The sequence below is a fragment of the Dipodomys spectabilis genome, unplaced genomic scaffold, assembly GCF_019054845.1.
Source record: "Dipodomys spectabilis isolate Male_0828 unplaced genomic scaffold, ASM1905484v1 ptg000649l, whole genome shotgun sequence".
Taxonomy (NCBI): Eukaryota; Metazoa; Chordata; class Mammalia; order Rodentia; family Heteromyidae; genus Dipodomys; species Dipodomys spectabilis.
The window spans coordinates 410,807-420,416 of NW_024871326.1; the positions used below are offsets into that span (position 1 = coordinate 410,807).

Here is a 9,610-nt window from a genome sequence, read left to right on the forward strand (position 1 = left end):
AAGAAGGAAGGAAGAAAGGAAGGAAGGAGGGAGAGAGGGAGGGAAAGAAGGAAGGGACTTGTCTAATGACAAGTGTCTCTCTTCTGGTACCTGAAGGGGAGAAGCAGATCTTTTATCTCTCAACCTCGGAGCCTGGGCGCCTGACATGGAAGGTCACGTCCGCATGACCTTGGGGGTCTAGAGTGCATGGCGGAGCGCACACCTGCTCCTGGGTGCCGACAGTTCACACCTGAGCCCACAGCTCAGGGCTTCCCAGGTCCCTTCACCTGCCGCAGCCTGGCCTGTTCCCAATGGGAAAGAAGTCCCAGGGACGCGGCTTGCTTGGCCTTCACAAGACTCTGGGCTTGGTTTCCAGCATCAGAACGCATCCAGAAAGTTCCAGTTCCTGTCTGGCTCGTGTGGAGAGAGTTGTTGTGGGATGTGCGCCCACCCCTCCCCCCAGCAGCAGGGCAGACGCAGCAGGGGCCGGGCGGCGGGAAGGGGTGAACGCGGTCTGGATGAATTCAGCTGGTGCACAGGGAGGGAGATGCTCCAAACACAATTAAAACCCAATCAGAGTCTGGAAGAGTGCACCATGTCCCTCCAACGAGGAGCAGCACATGCGGCTGACGCTCCCCCCAGGGGGCCACTTCTTCAAGGGCTGTCATCAGCGGTAGCCCTCCCTCCTCCTCACCCCCACCCCAGAGCCGGCCCCATCCCAGGGAGGAACCCAGGGCTCCTCTGCATGCTTGTGTATTTTTAACTCTTTAGACTATGAGGATGGTGTGCTGAGTCTCCTAGGGACACTGCCTCTCAGGGAAGAATGACAGTGACTGGCCTTCAGTCCACATGCTAGGCCACGTGGGAGCTGGGACTACCACCACCTCCTCCTCCTCCTCCTTCTCTACCTCTTCCTCCTCTTCCTCCTCCTCCTCCTCTTCCTCCTCCTCCTCCTCCTTCTCTTTCTTCTCCTCTTCCTCCTCTTCCTCCTCTTCCTCCTCCTCTTCCTCTTCTTCCTCCTCCTCCTCTTCCTCCTCCTCTTCCTCCTCTTCTTCTTCCTCCTCTCCTCTTCCTCCTCCTCTTCTTCCTCCTCCTCCTCCTCCTCTTCCTCCTCCTCCTCCTCCTCTTCCTCCTCCTCTTCCTCTTCCTCCTTCTCTTCCTCTACCTCTCATTCTTCCTCCTTCCACTCTTCTTCCTTCTCCTCCTCCCTCTCCTTCCTCTTTCTTTTCCTTTCTCTTTTTCCTCCTCCTTATTTTCCTCCCTCCCTCCCTCCTTCCTTTTTTCCTTCCTTCCTTCCTTCCTTCCTTCCTTCCTTCCTCCCCCACCCCACCTTTCTTTCACACTGTCTCTACTGGAGTCGGAACACCAGGCCTCAGTGGGGTTATGTGAGTGATTCTCCACTGGTGGATAGTGTGTCCCCGGAGGGGACAATGGAAAAATCCTTAGAGAGGGTAAAGACTATTGCTCCCTGCACGTAGAGGTGGAGCCCAAGTGGTAGCCTGTCAGCCCTGAGTCTGGGGCCCTGAGTTCAAGCCCCACTACTGGCACACATGCACAAAAGAAATTCTTGTTAATGATCTGGAGACACACAGGACAAACTCCCTGCATCAGCCTGCACACCACGGTGATAAAACACCTCCGCAAAACCACACAAGGAAGGATCTATTTAGGCTCATGGGTTTAGAGGTCTGAGTTCCTGGTCGCCGGTAGCGTGGCTTTAGGGAGACAGACTGCCTTAGTGGTGTGGAGAAGCGGAACTGTTCAACTCATGGCAGCCAGGAAATAGAGAGAGAGAGGAGAGGGACAAAGTGTAGCTGTCCAGGCCATGCCCCCTGTGACCCCTCCAACCAGGCCCCTTTCTCAGCCCTTCAGGGATGAATCCATTGGTTAGGTCGCCACCCACAGGAGCCAATCATTTCCCCAAATCCCACTTGGCAACCAAGCCAGAGACCCCTTAGGGGAGACCTTTCATGTGTGCATGCACACACACACACACACACACACACACACACACACACGAGAGTGTGTTCAGAGCCATGGAGAATTTGTCCAGTTGTCTCTTGGTTTATTTCTTTTTTGTTGTTGTTGTAGACCCTGGGGCTTAAACTCAGGGCCTAGGCCTTGTCCCTGAGCTTTTTCATTCAAGGCTAGTGCTCTTGAGCCACAGCTCCCCGTATGGCTTTTGGATGGTTATTTGGAGATAAGGGTCGTATGGACTTTCTTACCCAGGCTGGCTTTGAGCTTTGGTCCCTCCTCAAGGGGCCAGGCTGACAGGCGGGAGCCACAAGTGCCCAGCTTTTCAGCTGTCCATCCGCGTCTGCGTACCTTGGCGTGTCCCTTTTCCTAAGAACGTTGCTGTCATTTCCTTCCTTAGCTTGACGAGGCCGGCCAGCCGCGGGCTCCCTGGTTGAATTTATCCCCGGAAAAGATGGAGAAGTCATCTTCTGGTCTTCCTGACATCCAGACCCACTTCCTGCCTCCCCGGCCTCCCCGCCTCGGCTGTAAAACTAGAGGTCAATAAACTTGTCTCTTCAACAAGGCTTTGAACTTGACGTGTAGTTCGGGCTAGCTCTACCTCTGCCTGGAGCGCTGAGCACCACGTTTCAGAGGAGATCAGAGCTGAACGGAGAGAGACTGTTGATGTAAATGAGGGCTCTGCACCCCAACACTACCGTGACTTCGGACCCCGTCATTCTCCGCCGGCCTGTGTGACATAGGGCATCTCTCAGCACCCCAGGCCTGGCCCACGGTTAGATGTCCCCTCATTGATGAGAGTTGTGTGTCTCTAGACATGGCCTAATGTTTCAGGAGGCACATGGTGGCCTCTAGGTAAGAAGCACCAAGCATCAATGCCAGGAGCGACACAGGGAAAGCATCCATTTCCTTTCAGGGTCACACCTGTCATCCTAGCGGCTCAGGAGGCAGAGATCTGTGGATCATGGTTGGAAACTAGCCTAGGCAGAGAAGTCCCTGAGACCCATATCTCCACTAAACGACTCAGAAAAAGCTGGCAGTGGTGCCATGGCTTACGTGCTAGAGCGTTAGCACAAAGAGGCTCAGGGACAGTGCCCAAGCCCTGAATTCAAGCCCCAGGACCGCTCTCTCCCCCACCAAAGAAAAAGCCAGATTCTGAGGCCTTGGTTGCATTTATGTAAAGCAGGAAACCAGGCCGAAGTCATCCATCTGTCAGATGTCAGGAGAGCTTGCTTGTCGCTGCGGATGGATGGGGACAGGGACCGGTGGACACACAGAGACATGGTGGCAATTCCAGGAACCTGTGCTTCCGCCTCTCTTCCCAGGCTCCTGCTCTCATGCTTTTCTCTGTGTCTGTTACAACGGCAGGAAAAACAGAGTCAAAATCCACTCAGAGAATCCCAGAGAGATGTTCTTAAAGACAGAGAAATCCAAGCCAGTGATGGTGGTACCTTCCTGTAATTCCAGTACTCAGGAGGCTGAGGCTGGAGGATTGCAAATATGAAACAAAACAAGCCAAAAAACAACTCCCCCCCCAAAAAAAACCCAGAGAAGCCCCAAACAAAGAAAACCAACCACCAACAGCAACAAATCCAAATGGTACAGGTTTCCTCTCTTCTGCTTATGAGCAGCTTCATTTATTCAGAGGACCCTTCTGGAATCTTTCCGGGTGTGTGTCATGCTGTAGGAACAATCCATCCACTCTATGACCTGATTGAAGAGAACACCACATCGTCATCCCCCGTGTACACACACACACACACACACACACACACACACACACGAGTCATGGGACCTGCGTGGAATTGGATTTCCTGTCTTTGTGTTCCCGGAGCAGCCTTGTATGAGAGATGGAGTTGCAGAATGACACTTGAAATGGACCGACGGCCCTGCTGAGACTACTGGAAGCAAACATCCCTTTTAACCTGCTGGAGGACAGAGGCTGTGCGTCACCACCCCCTCTTTTGCCATGGAAAGGAAATACTGACCCACGCCTCTTGTACTAGAACCGCCATTGCTCATCCCAGACTTACTAGAGCCTCATCGCCAACTCTCAAATGCGGGGTCCTTGTGGAACCAACACAGCTACACGCCACCAACAACCAAGTCTGTTTTCCTTAACATCCTTTTCCTGTGGAAACCCAAGGAAGTTTCTGGAAGCAGGCACCCCAGAGGGCCTCCTGGGAGAGGCGGTTCCAGGGCCTGCGGTGGCCTTCCCAGATGGCCAGCAGTTAGAAAAGCGGGGAACACCTTTTTGGTCATTGTGTGGAGCAAGGGAGGGGCCCTAAAACCCGGAACCCCCAAACCAACACGTAATGGCAGGAAGAAATCGCTTCAAAGATGGCGTTTGTTTCCTGAGACTCCCCAGACTCCAGCCATCTCGAGACTGAGGGTGTCTCACCTTGTGGATTCTGCCTATTTTCCGAAAGTCTCTCCGCAGGCACTTCTAGAAAGTTCATCCGGCCCCTTTGTGTGCTGTGAGCACATACAGGAACCTTTGTACTCTATAGCAAGATGGCCGAAATGACAGCCCTACCTCACCCCCCCCTCCCGGCACACCTGCAATGCGTGCAAAAGACACACACATGTGCGGACACCTGGTCCTCAGGCAAGCAGGCCCCTCCCAGCATGCTCAACTGCAGACAGACAGACAGACAGACAGACAGCAATGCGCTCCTCTACCGTCACTGCGGGATGGGGTCACTGCCTGTTACTCTCACACCCCACCCACAGTGAAATCATGGAAATGGAAGCGGAGCTGTAGCACCAAGTGGTAGAGTGCTAGCCTTGAGCAGCATGCTCAGGGACAGCGTCCAGGCCCTGAGTTCAAACCTCAGGGCCGGAGCAGGAGCGGGGGGCGGGGGGGGCAGGGAGGGGAGAGAAGAAGAGTTCTTTAACCTCCCCTCCCCCCAGCATTAAAACATGTCTTCTGAGAGCATCGTGGGACCCCCACATGGTGCCCATCTACCTCTTAGAGACAGAGTTCTCAGTTCTAAGCCCAGGCCTGGCCCAAGATGTTCAAGGCTGCTGCTTTTCTTTTCTAGTTTTTAATTTTTTCCTTAACCTATTCTGGGGGACAGGGACGTGACCCGGGTATTCCCAGAGGGAAAGAAGAAAGAGCCAGAGGCCCGGGATGAGTGGAGGATGGGCGATGGATCAGGCCCATGGCGGGCTAGAGACGGAATGACATGGAAAGTCCTAGAAAGACAACATAAAAGCTGGCCCCGGCAATCTTCCACAATTCCCCCCCCCTTTTTTTTCTTTTCCCCCCTTCTAGCTCTAATTACAAATGTCTTGACATTCCTTCTGAGTTGAGTTTCCTTAAAAGACGTGCCAAGAAGAGATTTGGGGAGAGTGTGTGTTCAGAATAACCGCTGTCTGCCGGTCACCGTGGCTGGCTTGTCATTAGACAACAAAATGCTTAATGACCGTGCATGAGCTGCAGACCAGCACCCACACAACGGGGGTCTGGCACAACTTGGGGTCTCCCATCTCCCGTTAATCACTACACAAATAGACTTCTTGTGGGGATTGAGTTTATAGAATAAAGCCACCCCTGTCCCACACATGGTCACAATCAAACACCCCCAACCCCCTTCCCCTGACCCTAAGTTGTGGGGAGCGGGGAGGAGGCGGGGAAGGGGTGAGGAGGGAGGAGGCTAAGGGTGGGGCATGAAAACTGTCTTCTGGACATTTTCTTTTTGTTCTTTCCCCCACCCTCTCCGTCTTCTCTCCATTTATTAAAAAGCCTTAAGAAGCATTCCTGGTTTGTAATTCCGTTTAAAAAGGGAAAAAAAAAAAAAGACTCCAAACTTTTGCTTTTATGCTCAGGGAGAGACAGATCAGATTAAAGACAGAAGACACCTCGTGAAACATAGCTGATCTAGGGTACTTTAGCCTTGTGTGTGTGTGTGTGTGTGTGTGCGTGCGTGTGCCCGCGCTGCGCACACGCGCGTACGTGCGTGCATGTCTTCCCGGTGGTCTCTTTGCAAATACAGGGTTCTGTGTGCTAGGAATGTGTTTACTCCTCTCTCCCCTGTTTCTCTCAGAAGTCCGGAGCCTTTGATTGTGCTCTGTGATTTTAGAGGTTGGTGGCATTTTGGCAGCCACTCCAATCTTCCGTCTTCACGTCCCCTGACTTTTTCCAAAGGTGAAAGCAAACCCTAGCTGGTGCCAAGGCTTCAAGCCCTCCTCCCAGCCCCTCCCCCAGGGGCATCGGATGACATCATAGGCTGTAGCCATGGCAACACGCTGTGACATCATGGGCCGGGAGAGTACTGACCTTGGCCTGGAATTCAAAGGAAAACCAGCTCATAAACTTCTAAAGCAAGCAGGACATAAATATCCTTAGTCATAAAAGAACAAACGGAGTTTGGAGGTGAGGGGCTGGGGGTGGGGAGAGATTTAAAAAAGAGAGAGAGAGAGAGAATTCTTTTTTTTTTTTAAATTGACAGAAGTCCAGTTGCCAAGTTGCTTCCTCCCAACTCCCCCCCCCCCCCCCAGGAAGTTCCAGTGGCCATTTGGTGATGTGAATGAAGTTTTAAAACAGAAAGAGGAAAAGGAATGCAGCCAAGAAGGCCACTGTACTGGAAATAGCTAAGTAATTCTCTCCCCTTCCCCCCCCCCCCCCCCCCCCCCGCCACAATCTTTCAAGTGGGGGCAGGGGACAGGACGGAGTAACATTTGACCCGCATTCCCGAGGAGGATCTACAGCCAGGAGAGAGCGGAACATACAGCCCTGTGTTGATCTTCCCCCCAAAAAAGCTCTCCAGTGGCGTTCTGGGCTCCCAAGAGACAAGGGAAATGGGCGCAGATTCCGGGCTCTCGTGGAGGACAGGGGATGGGTGCCAGGTTTCTGGTTTTGATGAATGAAACAAGCGTTGTGAAATGTAGGGATGTGAGGTTAGGGGACCTGGGCAGAGCTGGGGCTGGAGGCGTGACTCAAGTGGTAGAGTACCTGCTTAGTGAGCAGGAGGCCCTGGGTTCAATCCCCAGTGACAGCAACAACAACCACCACCACCAAATAAGCAAGCAAGCAGGCGGAGCATGTTGACTCGTGCTTGTAATCCCAAGGTGGAGATTGAGAAGATCTCAGTTCAAATGCGGCTGAGGCAAAGTGTTAGCAAACTCCCGTGGTGTCTGGGCATGGGGGCTTATGTCTGTGGTCCCCGCTATAAAGGAGGTACAGCAGTCTCCCAGACCGAGGCCAGCCAAGGCTGAAGTACAAGATCACGCCAGAAAAAAAAACCTACAGCCAGGCACTGGTGGCCCACGCCTGTCATCCTAGCTACTCAGGAGGCTGAGATCTGAGGATCATGGTTGGAAGCCAGCCCCTCGGGCAGGAAAGTCTGTGAGACTCTAATCCCCAGTGAACCACCCAAAAGCCAGGAGTGGAGCTGTGGCTCCAGTGGTAGAGTGCTAGCCTTGAGCACAAAAGCTCAGGGACAGCGCCTAGGAGAGAGGCCTGGGTGCAGGGACCCGGCCTCTTGGGTATGAGCCAGCCTGCAGAGTCTGACAGGAAGACGAAGCCCTTGTTCCCTTGTGAGGACCTTCAGGGGTGGGTGACTGAGGAGTTGGGGGAACCCTGGATGCACCCACCCACCAGAGTCTGGGGGAGGGGGGGCAGAAGAGGAGCTGTGGAAACATACTAGTCATGAAGGCCGCCTGCTGCCCGCCCTCACCGCCTGAGCCACCGCTGTCCCCACACAGCCCCTGGCTTCACTCGCTCCTCCATCCCCATCTGGACCCACTTCCCACCAGCATGTGTTTGGATCCCTCCCCCTTTCTTAAAAAGTGTATGTGTGTGTGTGTGTGTGCATGCTGTTACTGGAACTTGAACTCAGGGCCTCTCTCTCAGACTCTTTCAAGCTTTGTTTGTTTATTTATTGCTCCTGGCGGTTGTTCTACCACTGAGCCATTCCTCCAGCCTGACTTTTGGCTGGTTATTTGAAGTCTGAGGGGATGGGAAGGGGGTCTTACGTGGACTTTTTCTCCCGGGACTGGCTGCAAACCAGGATCCTCCGGATCTCAGCCTCCTGAGTTAGCTAGGATGAACTGTGGGAGCCACTAATCCTTCTGCTCTAGGTTCCTGAGACACATGCCCGCGGCCTCGTGGATGGGTGACTGTGTTATCTGAGGGTGGTCCAGAGCTCAGCCTCGGCTGACAGGTCTTGGGGTCCCTCTGCACCCCGGCTTCTTCGTGAATAACAATTGTGCCGGCGTGTTCGTTCGGGGGGAGTGTTGGTGGGGACAGGGCTTTCCTCTGTGGGGGTCACCTGGGACGCGTTCATGGATATTTAACTTTGCACGGCAATGGACATGAGTGGAGACAGGATCCCAGGAGCTCTGCTGCCCCACCCCGGGGCAGACCAGCCGTTCCCAGCTGCACAAAGATTTCCCAAGACACACAAGAAAGCCTCCGCCGTGAAGGAGACCGCGGGACTTCATCCACTTCCCAAACATCCCTTCTTTGAGAGACCGTCAAGAAAACAAAAAAGCTGGTTCCTGCCGGGGCAGAAGCTGCTTCTTGTAAATAATTTACCTGACAAGCGACAAGTGTCTAGAACGTCATCAGGAGACAAATGACACCATTCATTCATTCATTCATTCATGCATCATTCATTCATTGTTGCTCATGGGGCTTCTCAGATCTCAGCCTCCTGAGTTGCTAGCATGACAGGTGTGAGCCACCGGTGCCCGACTAATGACACAATTTAAAAAACAGACAGAAGACGTATTGTCTTTTAACAGCCATGTCACAGAAGCAGCGGTGGTATCCGAGAGCAGGTAGAAGAAGGCTCACCGGTGTTTGTCAGAAGAATAGTAAAAGTCAAAACTCCAGAGAGGCCGGGCAGAGTGCTGCATGCCTGTAATCTCAGAACTTGAGAAACCAACCACCACAAACACAAATTTTCTAGGTAGGATGGAGGCTGCTCTGCCTTGTGACCTCTGGCAGGTTTTGTGTTTGAGTCTCGCAGGGCCTCCTGGGTGTCTAATCTGGGGGGGGGGGGGGGCGTATTCCTGCACTGGGCTGGGGTGTGCGGAGAGTTTGTGATCTGGCTGATGGACTGTCCCACAGGGCCCCGGGGGCCATGGGGCTTCCGAAGTTCCCACTTGTCTCTAAAAGAGAAGTGATTTGGACATGCCCAGACTTGCTGGGCTCACCTTGAATCCAGGAGGCCTTTGACTTGAAGGAGAAAGTTCAGGAAAAAACCAAACCAAAAAAAAAAACAACATTCATGCAACTCTGTATAACTTCATTTAGAAGGACACAAATTTCTTCCATGGGAAAGGGGTTAGGAATCGGTGTGTGTGTGTGTGTGTGTGCGTGCGCGCATGTGTGCATGCGCCAGAGAGAGAGAGAGAGAAAGAGAGGGGGGGAGAGAGAGAGGGAGGGGGGGAGGGAGGGGGGGGGCATGTGCACCAGTCTTGGGGCTTTAACTCGGTCTGGGCACTGTCTCTTGGCTTTTTCACACAAGGCTACCAGGCTCTACCACTTGAGCCACACCCCCACTTGGCTTTTATTTATTTATTCTATTTGTTGATGGTTAATTGGAGATAAGCATCTGTTGTTTCCTGGGTCTGCCTTGGGCTTGAACTCAGGGCCTGGAGTTGTCCCAGCCTCTTAGTGCTCAAGGTGATCCTCTACCACTTCACT

At 53.3% G+C, this 9,610-nt stretch overlaps 1 non-coding gene across 1 annotated transcript; it reads left to right on the forward strand.

Moving 5' to 3' along the window:
* The first annotated feature begins 6,880 nt into the window (after positions 1 to 6,880).
* Positions 6,881 to 6,956, forward strand: Trnat-agu. The gene has a single exon. It is a non-coding gene; the product is annotated as a tRNA-Thr (tRNA).
* Positions 6,957 to 9,610: the final 2,654 nt, after the last annotated feature.